The sequence below is a fragment of the Gorilla gorilla genome, chromosome 10 (assembly GCF_029281585.2).
Source record: "Gorilla gorilla gorilla isolate KB3781 chromosome 10, NHGRI_mGorGor1-v2.1_pri, whole genome shotgun sequence".
In the NCBI taxonomy this organism is placed as follows: domain Eukaryota; kingdom Metazoa; phylum Chordata; class Mammalia; order Primates; family Hominidae; genus Gorilla; species Gorilla gorilla.
Genome location: NC_073234.2, coordinates 111,617,664 through 111,639,453, shown reverse-complemented (window position 1 = coordinate 111,639,453; position 21,790 = coordinate 111,617,664). Strand labels below are relative to the sequence as shown.

Below are 21,790 nucleotides of genomic sequence, written 5' to 3'. Positions count from 1 at the left end.
CTTTCTGGGCTTAGAGAAGAAGAGCTGGTCAATCTGCAGGGTAAAGAAATAACTGATTGTCCCAGAAGCACACCCTATTTCTCTGTAGCACAAAGCAGCAAGGCAATTTAAATGAGATGGTGTGTGGAAAAAGCATGGCACTGCGCCAAAGGCTTATATATGTTTTAAACCCTCAACAAGGTTTCTATGCCCCCTTCGTATATGCCTTATATGAAGCCTTCCACAACACATAAACAGCTATTTATCTTTAGCCATCATTTCACTTGCATTACCCAGCACTTCCAACACAGCCCCCGACAAACAATAGGTACTCAATTAAAAGGTGTGTAATGAATCACAATTTCTTTGGCTCTCGATTTCTCTAAGATGGGTATTGTAAGATCTGACTTCACAGACTCTTCCAAAATGAGCTAAAGAGCCTAGAAAAAATAATTTTATTTTGCTTCCCCCTCCCCCGCGAGAAAGATGAACTCACTCCCTTCTCCAGTGTGATCTTCTCTGAGTTCTGTATCCCGCCACGTGGCTCACCAGGTAGCCACACAGAGTGTGCACTATGCAGTCTTCAACACACACACACATCTTCATTTAATCTCTTCTTTGAAAACATCAGACAAAAATTTTATTGGGTGGTTAAAGGAATATAAGCCTCCTAGATCAAAGCAGCCAACTGGTCACCCGGCCTTCCCAAATTGAGGCTGCCGTTCATTAGAGCTGCTTGGTTAACCACATCCACCTCCCCCCTATATCAACATCCCCAGGAAACAGATTTAGAAGTCCTGGGAATTGCAGGGAAAATCTTTTCAGGTAACCTTCTGTATTAAAACAGCAGACCATGTCTTGAAAGATGAGTGGGGCTATAAAAAACAGAGGTTCCTACAACCTGAGGCAGTCCCTAGGCCCCCTTAGAGTCTCACATGGAAGGACAAGCTCTGCTGACAATGCTTTTTCTTTAAACAGATGGGCTGTTCCTTCCCAGACATTTTGGGACTAAAACCTGAACATTCACTTTCTTTGCAACTGTTTTTGTTGCCTGTGTTGTTTGTCTCTCTTAATTCTGGCTTGAAGCACGTCCCGCAGTTCTCATACTTGGTAACATTCAGCTTCCTCTTCTTCTGCAGGTTGCAGGCAGGAAACTGGAAAATGGGCCACAGGAAACCTGGCCTCCTACATCTGTCCCACTTTGTCACTGCAGCTCTGGTTTCATTTTGTCTTGTGTTTTAGCTCTGTTTTAACCTTCAGCACTGCAGCCCAACTCTGCCTTCTGAAACAACACTGAGGTTCTTATCGCCCAAGAAAACTCAGAATTTTTGTTCCTCCCCAAAGTAATTAACACTGTGAATTCAACAGGGAAAAGATACTAAGCAGATTCTCCCAAACAGTAGTCATTTGGATCAGAAAAATGATTCATTAGATGTAATAAAGCTATTAATAAATCCACAATGAAAATTAAAGACTGTTTCATAATACTGGACACAGAAAAGTTTTTATTTTGTATTTCCTGTGATTAAGGTCAATGGAAAAGCACAAGTTATTTTAGGTAAATATGGTTACTAGTGGTCCAAGGCTGCCTGATGAATTTTAACTTGCTAGGCTTTGATAAATAACATACAAAAATAAGCTACAATCATATTTCATTATAAATATCACATTGTGATATATTTCAAATTGTTTCATAATATCACAACTATTAAGTTGAACTGTAAGAAATTATTCTTTTTATAGATCAAAACTAGTTAAATACCAGCAATCTCATATATTCAACCTAAAATATATTCACATACATAAAACTGATACACACACAACACACACACAACACACAATGACATCCCCAGGGCAGTTTCCTCTTCACATATTTGGTCCATGGACCTTTCTGACAATCTAAAATTCTCTAGGAAAAATATACAGCTATACAAAATACACATAATTTCACCAGGATTTATAAAACTCTAAAAATAACTTATAAATTTCAAATTAAGAGCACTGTTCTAAGAAAACGTTGGCTATTAATATATCCTCCACCACCAGCAATGCTGAGACCCCATGGAATTCTGAAGAACAGCGCCCATACCTAAAGAAATCCATTACTTTATTAAATAGGAGCTTTTCTTTTTAGTGCAATTAAATTTGATGACCACTTACTATGTACCAGGAATTGTGCTGAGTGCTTTATACATGCTGTCTAAATTTAATACTCTCAGTTGGCTATGCCCACGAGGAACTATGACTTCGAAAGGTGAAATAAGACGCTCATGGCCACATGGGTAAAATGGGCCAACAGAGCCTCATATCCAGGGGCATCTGGCTCCAAAGTCCAGGTTCTTAATCAACGCGCATATGCCCCCAGTAGAGGCTTCATTTCTCATATGCACACTTCACTGCTGCTACGGGAAACGTCTCATTGTAATGCGTGGGAAATACATTCCTACTAGGAATCAAATCAGGACATTTCCTTGTTCATTTCTGGTGTTGCCTCATCTGCGTCTCCAGCTGCTCCAGTTGGGTTGTTTCAAGAAAGAATCTTTGAATCCACCCCTTCCACCACTTTGTTAACCAGTGCCCTCCTTTCAAAGATCTGTATCGTGGTTTAAATAGGTTCAAGGTTCACCCAACACTAAATAAGCAAGGGTGGCTCTCGATACAAGTGGGACGTTGAGAAGCTGTGTGTTCTGGAAGTCGGTGCCCCTGGACCTCCCACTCGGTGTGTGTGTGTGTGTGTGTGTGTGTGTGTGTGTGCAGGGCAGTGGAACGGGATGAAAGTCAGAGGAAACAGAAGTGAGCTAGCCTGGCCCGAGAGGGGCCCCAAACATGCATGCACCTCACATCACGAAACGAATCATGAGAAGCACTTCAAGTGTGAATAGGGACAGGCTGGAATCCCAGGGAAACCGTGCATGACAGGATCTGGCAAGGTCCCTAGCACCCAGCAGTGCCTCCAAAACTTTCCTTTAAAAAGAAACACCTCTAGGGAAGCCCTGTTTCAGGTTCTGAGAAAGCAGTGTTTAGGATTTCATGGAGGACCACAACATGCCCTGAAAAAAACAGGCTGTTCTGCAGTCAGTGAAACTTACTAAGATCTTACAAACTGTCTTTCAGTTTGAGCTTTAAATTAATGAGCTCTCAAATCCCCAGTGGGCATCTGGCCCCCCGACCCTCATACTACTTTTGATTCTTATGTTTCAGAGGCCTTTGCTTGAATGGAAAATCTTTTCCCCCAATTTTTGTACTATTAAAATCAATACAATTCAATCCCGTGTACAACAGAAAAAAAGTTGGGGGAGGTCAAGATAAACAAATCCTCATTGCAGCCAAAACCTTAAAAAGTTGTGTGATCTTCTGTGCCTTGGTCAAACGTAGGAAAAAAAAAAAAAAGAGAGAAAAGAGTCGTGTGAGCTACAGCAGGGATGTTAACTTCTGTATTTCAACCTTCTCCTCTGTAGAAGGGGCAAAGTCAGTCTTATCCTTTACATACTATCAAACTAAAAGACTTCTTAAAAGTATTTGAAAGTAAAAATATGTAATCCTTTTGATCAGCGCACTGTATAAATGATCTTTATAATAAGGATGGAACAATGTCTTCAGCTTTAAAGACAGCCTTGACAGAAGTATTTTCTTAAATCTATGGTTGTCAATGTAAGAAAATGTTTATTTACTTACTTTAAGATGGTGTTACAAAAATCAAAATAAAGGAAATCTTATAGACCACTTCCACTAGAATGAAACCCTAATCTTTCTGATGAACTTGAAAGCTTTTCTGTGCTAAAGAAGAAGCTGATGAAAGTCAAAACTATTTACCCAGTGCAATGAGAATCTTTTTGCATGGATACAAAATGATGGCGGTTTTTCCACATCCAGAAACTGAAACATTTCCTGCCAGAGCATCCTCCAACTCTTCTATTGTGTTGAAACTGTAAAATCTTTCTAAATCAGGACTTCCTCCTATTATGCTTTAGAGGCGTCTTTCTGGGAAGGGTAGATCCAAGGCAAAAGGTAGGAATTCCTGCAGCACCACCCAGTGGAAACATTACAAAAAAAAAAGCAAGATAAAATATGTTTCATAAAAGAAAATCTCATGTGTTAGCTCCTCTCTCAAACTCTTTTTGCATCGATGGCATCCTGCAATCTGTTGTGCTTACAAATGGCCTTTAACATCACGTCTGCCCTGTCTCTGTTTTGCACGTGTGCACACATGCTGCACCACGGCAGGGTCAGGAAGGATGGTGCAACCCTGGGGAGGAAGGGGTGCCAGGTGGGGTCAGGTGTGGGCTGTGACATCACCCCTTCCTCTCAGAAGGATCCCCAAGGGATCCTGGGGACCGGGAAGTCTGCACAGCTGTGCTGGGCACCCCAGTCCTGATGCAGCAATGAGTGTTTCCTGGCAGAGAGGTGCCCAACCATCTGTGCACCTTCCCCTTTCCCTGGCCCAGCTGCACCTGGCCCGGGACCTCCAACATCTGCACAGCCATTCTACCTCCCTGGTTCCATCTTGGAGAGAGTTATAGAGCCTCTTCCTCCCCTTGCAGCTCCTTTCTCCAGTCCCTGCAAAACTCCCTCTGGTGTGAGCATGACTTCTGCTCCCCTGTCCTACCAAGGCCACAGTGCATCTCATAGGCTCCTTGGAGGTCATTTAAATCTGGTTGCACTTCATTTACTGCCTCCAGCAAAACTCGTCTCTCCTCACCAGTGCCTGCTTCTCACAATGCATGACACATCAGGCTATAATTTTCTTGGGAACTGGATGAAGCAACAAGAACCCTTGACCCTCTCCCTTCCAGCTCCTTCACAGAAAGCCCTGGCAGTGGCCTGGAGAAGGAGAGACGCCATTGCATGCTCTTCTCAGGAAAACTGGGAACTTTCTTATCTTCTCTATAGAATTTAAAATAACAAAGTAAACAATCATTTCTGGATGGTTAAGTCACTAAAAAAACCTGCCCTCTGGCTGGGTGCGGTGGCTAACGCCTGTAATCCCAGCAATTTGGGAGGCCGGGGTGGGTGGATCACCTGAGGTCAGGAGTTCCAGACCAGCCTGGCCAACATGGCGAAACCCCGTCTCTACTGAAAATACAAAACTTAGGTGGGAGTGGTGGCGGGCGCCTATAATCCCAACTACTCAGGAGGCTGAGGCAGGAGAATCGCTAGGAGCTGGGAGGCGGCGGTTACAGTGAGCCAAGATCATGCCACTGCACTCCAACATGGCAACAGAGCGAGACTCTGTCTCAAAAAAAAAAAAAAACCAAAAAACAAAAAACTGCCCTCTAACATCAGCCTACCTGGAAAAGTTACCTTTCTCCCTTTGTAGAGTAAATCCACTGAAACTATTTTTAATCCCTCTTTTAAATGGTACACAGATATGGCAAAGGATAACAGTTGGCTGAGCTAGACACTATTTAGAGGATACAATCAGTGTTAACACTTTACAGCATATTTGAATTGCTGGTAATTTATTATACAAAGGGTTAATTGCATTATTCATCTTTTCTTTCTTTTTCTGAAGTTTAACATTTGCCAAAACATGTCAAGGTTTAGTTGGATAATACTGACATTACCCAGTCTTTGGGTCCCACTCTATACAGTATTCTTGCAAAAATGGTTATGAGTTACTGGTATTTATGACCGAGGGATCACCATCAACATCTTTAGAGGTTTTTGAGAAGCACAAAGAGCTGCCTTACAGAGGTGGTTCCTGAAGCAAGGAACTGGTTAGTTTCACTGTTTTTCCTTCGTGCTCTTCTCAACAAAACTCTTTCATGGTTTAGGAAATGCAAATTCCAGGCATAAACATTTATACATAAATCTGGTATGGTAATACATTCGCTTTGGAAGAGAACTATAAAAAACAGTGACTCTGCAGTCTTCAACATATCATCACCTGCTCATGTGGTGGACATGTGTGTGGGATTTTAACTGCATCTGAAGTCACAAAGGTAGTCACTAGCCCTTGAATAGCTTTACCCTCCCCACATGCCTATGTCTCGCTCACATTTTTGTACAATGGACATCAAGTCTAGCTGCATATGATGGTTATGGTGCCAAATGCAGAGGGATTCTAAGTATACAGCACCTCTAATAAAGTTATTTTTAACAGGAAGTAAAAACACAGTGGTGTTAAGGTAAAAGTACAAGCACAGCCCTCTCACCTCTCATTCAATGTCTGTTTAAACCAAACCCGACTTGTAGACAAACAACTGTAAGTGGAACACATTTTAAAACAGCTTGGTGTTCCTGGTGGGTACTGTTATTTCCAAACTTGCAAAAATAAGACAGTGGGTGATTTCAAAACTTAACAGTCTTCTCATAATGCCTCATATTTCAAATAGATTTTTAAATTAACCATCAAGATGCACTGAATAAATGAGCAAAATAACATTAAAACTGTCATCGAGGGGCAGACCAACCGTTCATTCATTCATGTCCAGGGAACGGTGTTACGCAAAGACCACCAAAAGCATCTGATGGAAGAGACTGGCTGTTGGTGGCATTAGCATCAAACATCAATCTGTACCCCAAAGCATCCTCGCTGCCCTTAATTCCCACGTGGGCATCTGCCATCCACTGGCTTGGGCAGTCCCTTTTTGAAATGTCATATACAACGTATTACTCTACCTGCTCTTCCAATAATTGTTCAGCGTGAATATATTAACTGTACAAAATAACAGCCAGATCCTGCTTTAGAGGATCTTTTTTTCCCTTGTGAAAGAAAATCGTGGCTCACACCTGTCATCCCTGCACTTTGGGAGGCCAAGGCAGGCAGATCACGAGGTGAGGTGTTCGAGACCAGCCTGGCCAACATCTCTACTAAAAATACAAAAATTAGCTGGGCATGGTGGCACACACCTATAGTCCCAGCTGCTTGGGAGGCTGAGGCAGGAGAATCGCTTTAACCTGGGAGGCGGAAGTTGTGGTGAGCCGAGATCGCGCCACTGCACTCCAGCCTGGGCAACAGAGTGAGACTCTGTCTCAAAAATAAATAAATAAATAAAAGGGAAAGAGAAAGAAGAGAAAGAAAAAGAAAATTGCCCCTTTCATTAGGTAAAATATTTGAATCATCTGGTGCACGTCTGATCTTCTACATCAAGGTTTTAAAGTTTCTCCTTTCTGAAAGACAAACTACTAGGCTTTAATATTTAGGTTTAAAAAAAACACACAAAGGATGTGGCAGAGGCTGAAGGAAGATGCTGTTCTTGTGGTTCAGCTCTGATTGAAATCAAAGCAGGGCAACGAGCTTATTTGAGAGCCGTGACCCCCAATCCTTTGAGAATTCACAGTACACTTGGGTCATCTGATTCAAGATGTCTTCAAGCAGCATATAGTTTTGTCATTAAAGTAATACACTTTAAGAAAATTTTAACACTCTTCAGATTACTTCATTTGTCACCAATCCAGCATTGAGAATTAATGGTACAGCAACTAAAGGGGTGAATTAAGTGAAGACAGAAACGCCAAGTGGCTGACTGGCTCTTCTGTTTTTGCCTCAACTATCTAAGATGAAGTCAGTCCATCTATGGGCATTTTTGCACTGGGCTATGCATGCAGCAAAGATATGATAGCATCTCTCTGCCCGGAGTTTAATCAGTTCTAACCCTCACTCGGGTGTCACTTGGAGCATTTCAAGGCATTTGTTCTAAACTGCTTTTTCAAAAAAGAAAAGAAGAGCTGGGTGTAGTGGCTCAAGCCTGTAATCCCAGTGGATTACAGAGGGAGACTGAGGTGGGAAGATCACGTGAGCCCAGGAGCTCGAAGCTGCAGTGAGCTATGATTGTGCCACTGCACTCCGGCCTGAGTGACAGAGCCAGATGCTGTCTCTAAAAGAAAAAAAGAAAAGAAACCATCCAATGCCCTCTGGTCTAAATGATCAGTAGCTGGGGCTTGAAAAAATCTACAGGAATGTTAGCAGAAATAAATTCCCTCCCAATGCTCACGAATTCTAGTTGCCAGAGGGTTTCAAGATCATACAAGGAAACTGAGGTACTGCACCTCACACACAGTCCCAAAGATAATACTAAATGGTTTGGTCCCCTCTCTGTATGTTCATAATGGGATGTGCTGAGGTGATCAGGAATCTATGCTTTCTTCTTTCCTGCAAATTCTGTAATAAATCTAGGTTCTCTCCTGACTTCTCATTGTGAAACAATGATTCTTCAAGGGTGGAGACGGTTAGTAAACATTCACTTATGCTCCTACCCTCTCACAGAACCAGGGCTTCAATCCTACATGGGCAGTGACTCTGCAAAGAGGAGCAGCACCAACTGAAGTCACCTATTGTCCCATTCTCTCAGACACAGACCTCCCTCTTGCAGCCCACATCTGTAAAGGCGCATACACACTCCTCACCTTCCAGGGCATAGCCCTTTCATCTGTGAATCAACTCCAACAAGGATTTGCATCTGAGCCTCTAAAGGCGAGCCTTCCAAACTCCAATAAGGGGATGAAGAGGGGAAGTGACATTTCCAGTTCAATGAGCATTAACCAGAGAAATATTCTTAACTTTTAGTGTTAGGGAATCATTCTAACATTTACACCTCCTTTTCTTGCTTAATAGAATAGTATGATCTTCCTGAGCCTCAGGATCGTTAACTCTGAGGATGATGACAACCTACAGGTGCAAGCAGAGGAGAACTCCTACTGTTGATTCCCACAGAGAATTCCTGCAGTTACCCTAGAATAATTTCGGGCTTATTTTGATGTTGCTGCTGCTGTTGTTGTTGTTGATGTAATCTCTCTATTCTGACAATTACGTGCAAGGAGAAAAATCTCCTTAATCATACATTCCGCTTAATCAAGGTTTGACTATCAACAAATTGCTCCTTGGCAAAACCCAGCTGAAATTTATTAGGAGACCTAGTCCTCCCCCGTTTGGGTGTTTAGTCATTCAAGTCTTCATAATCATGTAAGCAGAATCTTTTGTTATTTCCAAACTCAATCAGAAACATCATTAATTTCAAAAAGGTATAGATGGAAGCTACACACACAGGTTTTCTATAAGTAAAGAAGGACCCTGAACTGTGGATCTTACAGGATTAAAAACTGGTTATCCAAGGGAACTACGAAAACCTGATCAACTGAAGTCTTTAATAAAGGACTAATGATGGTTGCTCCACGATGATTAATTCTATAAAAAAAAACTTTACATTGAGATTCTTTCAACATATCCTATCCCACGAATAACTTTACTGTTAACCGACCACTCTCAGTATAGTAACACTGATACCAACAATAGGGCCAAACCCTGTCCTCCAGGATACTAGCAAACTAACCTCATTTCTATATATCTACTTTTCTTGCAAGTCTAAACAAGAAGTATGGGAAGTGGCATAGAGGAGCTTTTTGGCTGTCTTTATGGGTTTTCATTTTGAGACACAGTCTCGCTCTGTTGCCCAGGCTGGAGTGTAATGGCACAATCTCGGCTCACTGAAAGCTTCACCTCCCGGGTTCAAGCGATTCTCCTGCCTCAGCCTCCCAAGTAGCTAGGATTACAGGCATGCGCCACCACACTCGGCTAATTTTTGTATTTTTAGTAGAGATTGGGTTTCACCATGTTGGCCAGGCTGGTATCAAACTTCTAACCTCAAGTGATCTGCCCGCCTCGGCCTCTCAAAGTGCTGGGATTACAGATGTGAGCCACCGTGCCCAGCCTGTCTTTATGGTTTAACCAAGAGATCTGCCTATTCATCCAAGTAACTCATTGTCTAGGAAAGAGATGGACATATGCATAGCAACAAACGGCTTTATCAAGTCCAACGGCAAAACAAGGTGGGGCTATATTGACAAGCTCCCCCCAACCCCCGCTTCAGATTATTTTTAATTCATTGAGTGCCAGGTATTGTACAAAGTGCTGAGATAATACAAAGGATGAGAAAAACGGATGCAGGCCCAGAGGGAGCTCACAGACTGATGGCACCGCAGACATGCAGCACATGACACAGACACGTGCAGGCATCCCCCAATATCCAAATGGAATGGGGCCGCAGTTACGGACAGTAACTTCAGATCATGAGGGACACCATGCTATCACATCTATTTGGTTCCCGGGTTTTGGAGAAAATAGCATTAATGAATAATGAGGGGCACCAGCCCTATTTCAGAAAGATGTCTCTAAAACTGTCTAGTTCCTGGCCAGGTATGGTGGCTCATGCCTGTAATCCCAGCACTTTGGGAAGCCGAGGCGGGTGGATCACGAGGTCAGGAGTTCGAGACCAGCCTGGCCAGCATGGTGAAACCCCGTCTCTACTAAAAATACAAAAATCAGCCAGGCGTGGTGGCGCATGCCTATAGTCCCAGCTACTTGCGAGGCTGAGGCAGAAGAATCACTTGAACCCAGGAGGCAGAGGTTGCAGTGAGCCGAGATCACTGCACTCCAGACTGGGCGATGGAGCGAGACTCCATCTCATGTTCCTGTGTTTGGGTAACAAGAATTTGGAGAGAGAGAATTCAGGTAATGAGGCAACCTGTAAATAAAGCCTGTGGTGGCCAGGCATGGTGGCTCACACTTGTAATCCCAGCACTCTGGGAGGCCAAGGCAGGCGGATCAGTTGAGGCCATGAGTTTGAGACCAGCCTGGCCAACATGGCGAAACCCTGTCTCTAATAAAAACACAAAAATTAGCAAGGTGTGGTGGCACAAGCCTGTAATTCCAGCTACTTGGGAGGCTGAGGCAGTAGAATCTCTTGAACCCACATGGCGGAGGTTGCAGTCACCCAAGATGGTGCCACTGCACTCCAGTCTGGGCAACAGGCTAAGTCCATCTCTCAAAAAAAAAAAAAAGCTTGTGGTAAGGGCTCTGAAGGCCAGGAGCAGATGACTGAGGGACATCTACTCTAGGCAACAGGAAAGGCTTCCCCAAGAAAAGATGGTGGAGCTGAGTGTGAACTAAAAGATGCCTACAAATTGGTTAGTCATGGAGTCTGAAAAATAGAGGGGTCGGGGGGAAAATTCTGTCAGCATTGACAAAGACCCAGTGGACAGAGGGCAGAGGACGCCTTAAGCATTTGAGGAACTGAGGAAAAGTCAGTTTGGCTGGCCCAAATCACATCTTGCAGCTTGAGTTAGGGGTTTTGGTCTTTATCCTAAGCTGAAGTCACTAGAAGATTTTTCAGTAGAAGAATGACCTGGTCAGATCTGTGTTTTGAAAGGATTGTTCTAGCTCCTGGGGAGAGAAGGGATCAGAGGGGGTGCAGGGGAATGTAAGAACCCTCGAGATACAGCAGTGGGGGCAGACAGCACTTTCAAAGACTATCAGAAGGAAGGAGGAGGAATTTCACCAGGTGACCAAACTCTTATCTGGTGCTACAGAGCACCAACTCAGTCACTGATGTCCCCAAGAATGAGGTGGCTGTGGGTCATTAGAAATCAGTGCTGCCTGTCACAAACCTCAAAAGACTAGGAGGAAAGGAAGCATGGCAGCTAATATTGGCCTTCCACTGGAGTGTTCCTTATTCAATAAGGGGCCAAAATGGAATTCAAGGGGAAACTTATGGAGATCCCCCTTTTCCACCACAAAAAAAAGCTGTTTGTTTCAATTCCTGCATATGTCTATAAGTCAGATGTTTGGAGATGACAGCAAAAGTTCATATCACACTTTCACAACTCTCAGAAGGAGTCAAGTCCTTTCCTCCAAATATAGTAGCACACAAATAGGGCTTCTGACTTGAAAGGGAGTATCTCAGCTTCTCCACTTCAATCCCTTTTTTTTTTTTTTTTTTTTTTTTTTTTGAGACAGGGTTTCACTCTGTTACCCAGGCTGGAGTGTAGTGGCGCAATCACGGTTCACTGCAGCCCTGACCTCCCGGGGTAGCTGGGACTACTGGCACTCACCACCACGTCTAGCTAATTTTTGGCAGAGATGGGGTCTCACTATGTTGCCCAGGTTGATCTCAGACTCCTGGGCTCAAGTGATCTGCCTGCTTCAGCCTCCCAAAATGCTGGGATGACACATGTGAGCCACTGCACCCAGCCTCCACTTCAACTACTTTACCATCAGGCTAAAGAAACTGAGGTCTGGGAAGATTTACTAATATCCTCTCATCCCAATTAGTCTTCAGGTAATACATTTTTCCCAAAGCACACATATTACTTTTGGTTAAATATTTTGAGGATATCAGGTAATATAGAAAGGATTTTTCTTTTTCCTCTTACTGTATGATGAGGAAATCTACACATTCTGATTTATTTTTAACTAAGCAGATTAAATAAAATACCACAATATTTTATCAAGGTATTCTGAAGTTTAAGAATCTATATGGTAGAATCATGAAATTGCCATAACAGAATTTTGTAAATGGCCAGGGATAATGAGACCCCATTTCTACAAAAAATAAAAAAATTAGCCAGAGGCCAGGCATGGTGGCTCACTCCTATAATCCCAGCCCTTTGGAGGTGGAGACAGGCAGATCTCTTGAGGCCAGGAGTTTGAGACCAGCCTGGCCAATATGGCAAAAGCCCGTCTCTATTAAAAATACAAAAATTAGCCAGGCATGGTGGCATATGCCTGTGATACCAGCTACTTGGGAGGCTGAGGCATGAGAATTGCTTACACACAGGAGGCGGAGGTTGCAGTGCGCCAAGCTTGCACCACTGCACTCCAGCCTGGGCAACAGAGCCAGACACTGTCTCAAAAAGAAAAAAAAAATTGGCCAGGTGTGGTGGTGCACACCTGCAGTCCTATCTGCTTGGGACACTGAGGCAGGAGGATCACCTGAGCCCTGGAGTTTGAGGCTGCACTGAGCTATGACAGTGCCAGTGCACTCCAGCCTGGGTGACAGAACCAGGCTCTGTCTCTAAATACATAAGCCAAAAAACACTTGGGGACATGGAAATATTGTCTCTTTGGGCAGGGTTACATGTATGTATACAATAACACTTAAGATCTGCGCATTTTAATATATGTAAATCATACCTCAACTTAAAAAAAAAGAGAGAGGAGAAGATACCAAGAGCCTCGTTTTCTTTACTCTATTGCTTGGAGTTCAGGAGCCCTAGCTTCATCAGTCTTAAGAGAAGGTCTCCAACAGGAGGAGTAAGTTCTCGTGTTCTATAGCACTGCAGGATGCCTATAATACTATATAGTTTCAATTAACTAGAAGGAAGATAATGAATGTTCCCAACACAAATAAATCATAAACATTTGAGATGATGGATCTAATTACCTCGATCTAATTACTATACATGATACATATGTAAAAAATCACTATGTACCCCATAAATATGTACATTTATATCAATTTTAAAAAATAAAATAAAAAGAGAAGGTATCTAGATAAGTGTTTTATACCTATCCCATCACTCCCATATTACACATGGATATTCAGAAATTGTTCTTAGCTATAGAAACTTTAAGCATATTTATGACACTATATCCTTGTTTTAGAGTGTGCGAGTAAATTCATTTCAGTCTAATTCAAATTAGAATACACTAACATAACATCTAAATTTCTTTAAAAATATACAAGTAAAGCCATGTTATAATCTTATTTAATTCTTAGAAAAATGTGGTACTTTCCAGGAAATGTAAATTAATACATAGCAATAAAGTAGTCAATGACTTTATTCCTAGTGGGAATTCAAACCAAATCACAATTTATTGAAATGACTAGTTCAAAGTTTATTTTAAAACTGCTGACATATATGTAAATCTCCAGTAATGGATGAAAGGCCATTTTTATTTTGGTTTCAGGCAGGAACCATGGGGAGTTGAGTTTCTGCACAGAATAGTTATTTAAAAGACTGAGTAATCTACCATTTTTGAAGACATTTAGAATTTCACAGAAGGTTACACACACACACACACACACAGCTAATTTTATTTACTGGGGCTGCTCTATAAGTGGCAAAACTAGAGTTTTCATGGTCTCACTGCCATGGTTTCAATCAAAAGGCTGAATGACCTCCATTCAAAGTGGCTATGAACAGCAGCAATCTTGAGCTAAAAATCAATTTAAAACACCAACTTCAAAGTTTGGAAACTCCACTGATAGAAAAGGAAACAGTAATAGGAGTTGTTAAAGTGTACAAAACACACCTTCCTCTCCCTTCATAGTTGGATAATTTCGAGGTATATTTTCAGTTTAACCTGGTTTCTCTTCTTTCATCATTTAACATTCTATTTTGATGTGTAGTGCCCTGTACTTCCTGTTACTACATCTTGATATTCTACTGCAAGTCATGACTCATCCTTAAATCACAGAGAAACTCATCAAAATCCAAAATTTCACAGCACATAGGAACTCAGTCTTTCAAGAGGGCAGCATTCTTATAACATTACTTAAACCACAGAGGACAAAAAACACTGAACAAGTCTATGAAGAAATTATGTCAATCCATGGTTGAGCCAACACATTTATTAGATCAATAAATAGAAGCTCTACGTGATAATTTCGGTCTCAGTACTAATTATTAAAATGTGTTACATGTTAAGTGAAAAAAGTTATAAAACAGTAAGTACAGTGTGCTTTCAATTAAAAATGGTATGTGCATGTGTGGATATACATAGACACACATATGCATTTTTTTTTAAAACTGAACAATTACACATCAAAAGGTAAACAGTGGAATTATGGGAGATGTCTATTTTTTATAGCAGTTTTCTGTATCTTTGTAAGGCAATTCACATTAATATTTTTTACAATAGAAAAAAAACAACCAACCTTTAGAAGATACTATTCTGCTAGCATGGTCTCAAAGTGTGTTATAAGTCGATCTATACAGGCAAAGAGGAATTAAAGATAACCAGGACATAAAAAACTTTTGCTTGAAACATACAAGAAAATCTGACAAAAATGGAGTCCCCTTCCCCTCTCATCTGTGTATTTATGTACAGAACCTTAGGAAAGGGTCAGAAGACAGTCATCTGGGCTCTACAGCCAGAACAAAGCCAGAATGGACAGACAGCCCATTTCTTTTAAACTTTAATGAGACAGCCGGTACAGAGGTTCACACCTGTAACCCCAGCTACTGCGGAGGCTGAGGTGGGAGGATCACTTGAGCCCAGGAGTGCAAGGCCAGCCCTGGCAACATAAACAATTAAAAAAATAAAGTTTCATGAGGAAGTCCAGGTCTGGGAAACACGGAGATGACTGAGTCATTCCTTAGAATTGGAAGGCAACAGAACTAACGATTAGTAAGCAGCAACTCATCCTCAGTGAAAAAAGACTCTACTCCAGGAAGTCACATTCTTGGATAGTTTTCTATGAAGTGTTTTGGGTTGTCATCAGGTCATGTTTTGCAACATTTCACAGCACCATATTGGTCTTCTGAATCAGATAGATATATAAATATAACTGGGTCCCACAGAACACACAAAATCCAATATCTGACAGCTAAGAAGGGAATATTTTAATTTACATACACTGCCTGGAAGTCCTTTAAAACCAATTTCAGGAAAAGATTCAAGTTCCAAAAAGTTATTACAAATATAAATTTTAATATATGACCTCAGAGTTACATGTACTGTATATTAGCACTTTTGACTTATTTAATTTTTTATATAAGAAAAAGAGGAGGTCTTTAATAATGTTTAGGTTAACTTCAAAACTCAAATGGAGCTGGCAAATCACTGCTGTCCCCTATCTGGACTACTGCCATTCTGGTCTCAGCAGCATTGGTACCAAGTGCATGAAGATGCTATACTTGCAGAGTTTCAGAGATGGCCTAATTCAGGACATAAAGGGTACACCATCACAAGGTCACCATCCGTATGTCACTCTATTATTGCATGTTACTGACCAAAAAGAGAAAGAGAAAATTCATGAATGCTATGTTATGTATGTGGCCAAAATTACAGATGATGACTTTTAAATGTCCTATTTGTTGACTGAACGCGTGTTAAAGAGCTTTCATCATCTTCATCATCATTAAATAAGATTTTTCTCAATCCACTATAGCCATTTTGGGCAAAAAAAATTCTTTCTTGTGCATTGTTGACTGGTTAGCAGCACCCCTGGCGTCTACCCTCTAGAAGCCAATGCACCCCCTTAGTTATAACAACCAAAAACATCTCCACACATTGCCAAATGTCTCCTGGGAGGTAAAATTACTCTTAGTTGTGAACCACTAAGGTAAATGAACCTATGCGTCCCAAATAATTACTTAGAAGGAGGAATTCTAAATACTTCCTTTTTTATTTAAAGGAAATGTACTCTGGAGAGAGTTTACAACCTCCATTCTTAAGGAACACCCATGCAAAATGTATGAGATCTTCTAAGTCTTTTTTCTTACCTATTATAAGTTTTGTTAGCCTACTCACAGCTTTCAATGCTACAATTTATTGAGCACCTACTCTGTGAAGGCATAGCATTAGGGACATCCTGTACTCATGTCCACTGACTCATACCCCGGTCGGGCTGTTTGGGCTGTTTTTAGGACAACTTTGCCACCGTAAAAGAACTGCCAACACCTTAAAAGCAACACGTCTTTGTCAATAAAGGGGCCCCATCGTTCCAATCAAGTTCCTTTTGACCCTTTTTAGTAACGCCACACATTTCTACGCAACATTTAAATTAAAAAAAAAAAAACACTTTTAGAGGGCAGAAGGCCTTTGCTATATTTGGCATAGAAAGGCCATCACTTTTCAAACTCAGGGGGGTTTCTAGGCAGGATCATTACTGGAAACTCTAAGAACACTTATGGATAGTCTCCTTAACTGCCTGACCCATGTGCCCTCCTAACACAATTTGTAATTTTATCATCCTCATAAATTGAAACTCCTAACTGACCTTTTCCAAATAAATGGGTGCCATGGCGAGAGAGAAAGAAAAAGAGATCAGAGGGTATTTTGTAAGGCTCACAAATCGATTTCAGCTCATGAATAGATGCCTGGAACATGCTCCACACCCCCCCACCCCCAAAGACAAGCACAGATGGAGAAGATGGGCGTGTGTGAGCTGCTTATCTCCCCCCACCTCTCAACACACATACACACGCGGGAAAGAAAAACCTGCAAATCTGAAATCCAAAATGGCCAAAGTGACTTCAAAGTTTTCAAGACATGTCCTGAAAAGGCTCGTTGGGCGGCTGCACCCCTAAGTAAATAAAGCCATAACTTGTCTCCTTCCCCAGCGCCGGGCTCCCAGGCTGACAGTGGCTGCACAAAACCCCTCCTGTGCCGAGCAGCGGAAACTCCTAATGAGATTAGTTGGTGTGTGTGCAGACATTACTTAGCAATGACTAAGGGGGCTCTCTCTTCCTGCAGCAGCCAGTGGAAAATTCAAGGAACTTTTTCCCCCTGCAGCAGCAGAATCCCTTTAACCCTCTCCGCAGCCAACTCCAAAAACAACTCAGCCTCCCCTTTCCCCGCCACCCCCAGGCTGGAGGACTGGGGTGGGGGGAGTTAAAGACCGGCCAGGGGCTTTCAAATGAGGGAGGGTGGGAGGGGGCTGGCGGGGAAGGGGCGGGGGACCCCTCGAACACTACAAAGGAAACTGTAAAAGGCACAAATACATAAACCTAAGAAGGAGCAAACCACAGTTTCTTTGTGAGCTCCTCTAGTGAGTCATTTTCAAGATGCTGTCTGCTGCCAGTTTCAAAGCGGAAGCGCATGGCAATTAGTCTTGCCGTTTCCAGACAAGCCAGAAACTCTCCCGACACTCGTTTTTTTTTTTCTTTCTAAAAAGCCCCTTTTGCAGTTTCTGAAATAACATTTCTTGCTTCCACCTCCACCCGCCGCCTAACTGCAGCTTGTCCCTAGGATGATTCGGTTCAGAAAAGATAACAAAACCGAGACCTTTTATTTTTGCTTTTTAACTACTCCAAAATCTTAATCCCGCCTCCCCAAAAGTTACAGTAGCGTCACAGGCCAACGTTGAGTTCGAAGGTAAACAGGGATGGGGAGTGGAAGGGGCCCCAAGATCATTTCTTCCCTGGTCCTTCTCCAAAACCATGCCCAATAGAGACCACCGGCTTTTAAATGTCCGACGGGGCGTGCGCCTGGGGCGGTGACCTGGGCGGGGGTCACCTGCCAAGCGAGAGTGGACGCAGCCCCCAGCCCCACACCTTCGCGACCCAAGTCCTCCACCGCCCTCTCCATCCCTGTCTTCCTCCCTGGATCCGAGCACCGGTGCACTTTGCCCACTCGAGGGGAGCCTGACTGCGGTCCCAGCTGGAAGGTCGGCGGTGGTCCAGCCTCCAGGCACTCAGCCTGCTCCCGCCACGGTTCTTCCCAGGGACCCGAAGTCTCGCCGTCCCCCGCTCCCCGCGCTGCCTGCAGCGGGGCCCTGGGCGAGCTCCCAGGGTTGCACGCCCGGCGCCCCTTCCTCTGGGGTCGCAGCGCAGCCCCAGGGAGGGGAGCCGCGGGCGCAGGGTCCCCGCAGCCCCGGTCCCGGCGCGAGCTCGGGCGACGGCGGTGGCAGCGACGCGGGCGCAAGAGCATCCGCGGCGCCCCCTCCCCGCGGCCGGCCCTCCCGCGCGGACGCACCGCCACCCCCACCCCGGCCCGCAGCCCACCCCGCGGCACCCCCCGCCCCACCCCCACCGCGCCCAAGAAAAGAAAGAAAAAAGAAAACACCCCCAAACAAACTTTTTTAGTGTCCGAGCAACAGGCAGAAGCCCTGTTACCTACCCAGATGTGGGGGAGTCTTCTTCGGGGGGAATTTCTAGGAGGACCCGGGCGAAAGCCCCCGACTTTCCATGCTGACAGGCGTCTGCAGACGGTCTGTGGCTCTTGTAATGAGATCCTGATTTTTCCCCCTTTTTTTCTTTCTCTCGCTCCTCTTTTTTTTTCCCCTCTGGTGTGTGTGAGAGCAGGAAGTTGGAGCAGTCAGGCCGAGCCGGCTCACTTCCTTTACTGCATTATTCCCCAGGCGGTGTGCAGTCTGTGTAAACAGGCTTTTCCGCCCCGCGCCGCGCGCCCCGGCCGCGGCTGTGCGCCGGGGCTGGCCGCCCAGGCCCGCGCCTCCCCCGCCGCCCCGGCCCCGTGCGCGCCCCGCACCGCCCCCACCCGCCCCGCTTCCTGCGCGGCCACCCCGGGGAGGAGCCTCCGACCCGCGGCGACTCCGCGCGGCCGCAGCCCCTCCCCACGGGGAGGGGGGTCCGCCCGCAACCCGCAGAAGCCGCCGCGCTTCCCGGGACGCCGGGGATCCCTCCTCACCTCAACCCCTGGGGGTCGAGCGCGCGGGGCACCACGACGGGGTTGTGCCCTGCGCAGTTGGCCCGGGAGAGGGGTACCGAGGTGGGGAGGTGGCTGGACTCGCTGTTTCCCATGCGCTGGGATGGAAGAGTTGGGGGGCAGAGGGGAATCGAGAGTGGGGTTCAGGGTTTGGTTGCTCTGGGCAAAGGACTGCTTTTCCTGTGGGTGCAGGCACAGTTTCCGTCTGGGGTTGGAGATGGACACCGTTCCTGTCTGGGTTTTCGATGTTTTAAAAGCCAGCCCTCGGCCGGGCGTGCTGGCTCACGCCTGTAATCTGAGCACTTTGGGAGGCAAAGGCAGATGGATCACCTAAGGTCAGGAGTTCGAGACCAGCCTGGCCAACACGGTGAAACCCCCGTCTGTACTAAAAATACCAAAACAACAACAACAACAACAGCCAGGTGTGGTGGTGGGTCCCTATAATCCCAGCTACTTGGCAGGCTGAGGCGAGAGAATCGCTTGAACGTGGGAGGCAGAGGTTGAAGAATCGCTTGAACCTGGGAGGCAGAGGTTGCAGTGAGCCGAGATCGCCCCATTGCACTCCAGCCTGGGCAACCAGCGAAACTCCGTCTCAAAAAAATAAAAAAGCCAGCCCTCAGTTGGGGGGTGAGCCTGTGGGGAAAGGATAAGGAGCCACAACACTGGAAGTCATGGAAATAATGCCCGCAGGGTCAGAGACTGAGGCTTGAAGGGAGCCTCTGTGGTCTCAGAACTGGTCTTCACACCTCCACATCCCTCAAGGAGGTCCTGCCTCTGAGGGCTCAGGCCAGGCTCTGATGGGAGAGCCTGCCCATTGCCCTAGGCTGAGACAAGGTTGGGGGGGATGCCTGTTGAAGAGCCTCTCCCTTCCCAGGCCTGCGCCCCAACCTCACTGCTCATCTTCCAGAACCTTCCATTCCCATGCCGCCACTTAGCAGCCCAGATCCCTGGTTTTCAACCTTGACCCAAGGGGCTTGTTAAACCACTAGTGGCTGGGCCTCTCCTGGAGTCCCAGATTCAGTAGGTCTGGGGTGGTTCCCGGCCCCGGCTAATGTCAGAATCACCTGGGGAGTGTTTTGACACTCTCCAACAATATACTCAACCCAGGCCAATTAAGTCAGATTCTCTGGGGGCCGGGTGTGAGTCCTTTCAAAAGGACCACATTCTAAGAGTTCCTCCACTACGTTTGTTTCTAGTTTTGCAGTCTCTCCTGAAAGATTATTTTGTTTACAAATTTCTCACTGCCATCAACTGTGAGCTTCTAAAGGGCACGGGGTATGTTTTACTGATTAGTACCACATCCCAGCTCCAAGTGCCTATCAGAGCATACAGGTGATAGGAATTTCCTTCGGGCATTTGCTTCAGGGCTCCTGTGGATAGTCCACTGGAAAGGGTGGGAGAATGCCCTCCAGACCTCTGAGAAGGAGTGGGAAACCCGTGGGGTGTAGGGTGGGGGCATGGTAGGAGAGTGGGGCAGAAGGAGAAGATATGGAAAAGAGGGCTGCTTATCAACCCCTGATTTCCCACAGCTAATTTTCCACTTAGGGTATTATCGTTTTAATCCCCAGTCATCTTCTTCTGTCACTCAGCAGAACACCTATGGTGTCCCTATATGATCCAGCTGTTGGACTGAGAGAATGTAAACTTATCCTCAGGGAAAAAAAAAAAATCCACACAGTTAAGAACTCATGTTGCTTTGCTTTAGGAGGTATATGCCTGAAAGAAACCGGTATGAAAAGGCTATGTTCTGTATGATTCCAAACTATATGACATTTTGTAAAAGGCACTATGGAGATAGTAAAAAAGATTAGTGGTTGTCAGGGGTTAGCAGGGAGGGAGGGGTGGGCAGGAGGAGCACAGAGGGCAAGGAAACTACTACTCGGTATGATACTATAACGGTGGACACATTTGTTAAAACCCACAGAATATACAACACCAAGAATGAACTCTAATGTAAACCATGGACTTTGGGTGATAATGATGTGTCAATGTAGATTCAATTACAACAAAGGTACCACTCTGGTGGGGGATGTTGATGATTGGGGAAGCTGTACACATGTCAGGGCAGGAGGTATATGGGAAACCACTGTGCCTCCTACTCAGTTTTGCTGTGAGTCTAAAATCACTTTAGGGTTGGGCATAGTGGCTCACGCCTGTAATCCCAACACTTTGGGAAGCCGAGGTGGATGGATCACCTGAGGTCAGAAGTTAGAGACCAGCCTGGTCAACATGGTGAACCCCCATCTCTACTAACAATACAAAACTTAGCCAGGTATGGTGGCAGACACCTGTAATTCCAGCTACTCAGGAGGCTGAGGCACGAGAATTGCTTGAACCTGGGATGTGGAGTTTGCAGTGAGCCAAGATCAAGCCACTGCACTCCAGCCTGGGTGACAGAGTGAAATTGTGTCTCAAAAAAATTTAAAAAAATAAATCACTTTAAAAAAATAGTGAAAAATAGTCTAGGGGCCAGGTGTGGTGATACTACTCTCACCTATAATACCAGCTACTCAGGAGGCCAAGGCAGGAGGATCGCTTGAGCCCAAGAGTTCACACTCCAGCCTGGGCAACAAAGTGAGACCCTGTTTCTTTTTCTCTTTTTTTTTTTTTTTTTTTTTTTGAGACAGAGTCTCGCTCTGTCACCCAGGCTGGAGCACAATGGTGCGATCTCTGCTCACTGCAACCTCCACCTCCCGAGTT

The 21,790-nt window shown here is 44.7% G+C and overlaps 1 protein-coding gene across 2 annotated transcripts in view; it reads right to left on the bottom strand.

The window, feature by feature from the left end:
• Window positions 1–18,904, bottom strand: part of ELK3 (ETS transcription factor ELK3) — a 75,632-nt gene extending 56,728 nt beyond the window's left edge. The window contains exon 1 of one of the 2 annotated variants that reach the window (XM_031000593.3): window positions 18,545–18,904. The gene's annotated coding sequence lies outside the window, so the exon portion shown is untranslated. The remainder of the gene's footprint in view (window positions 1–18,544) is intronic. The other variant, XM_055357440.2, reaches the window with a different exon arrangement.
• Between the last annotated feature and the right edge of the window lie 2,886 nt (window positions 18,905–21,790).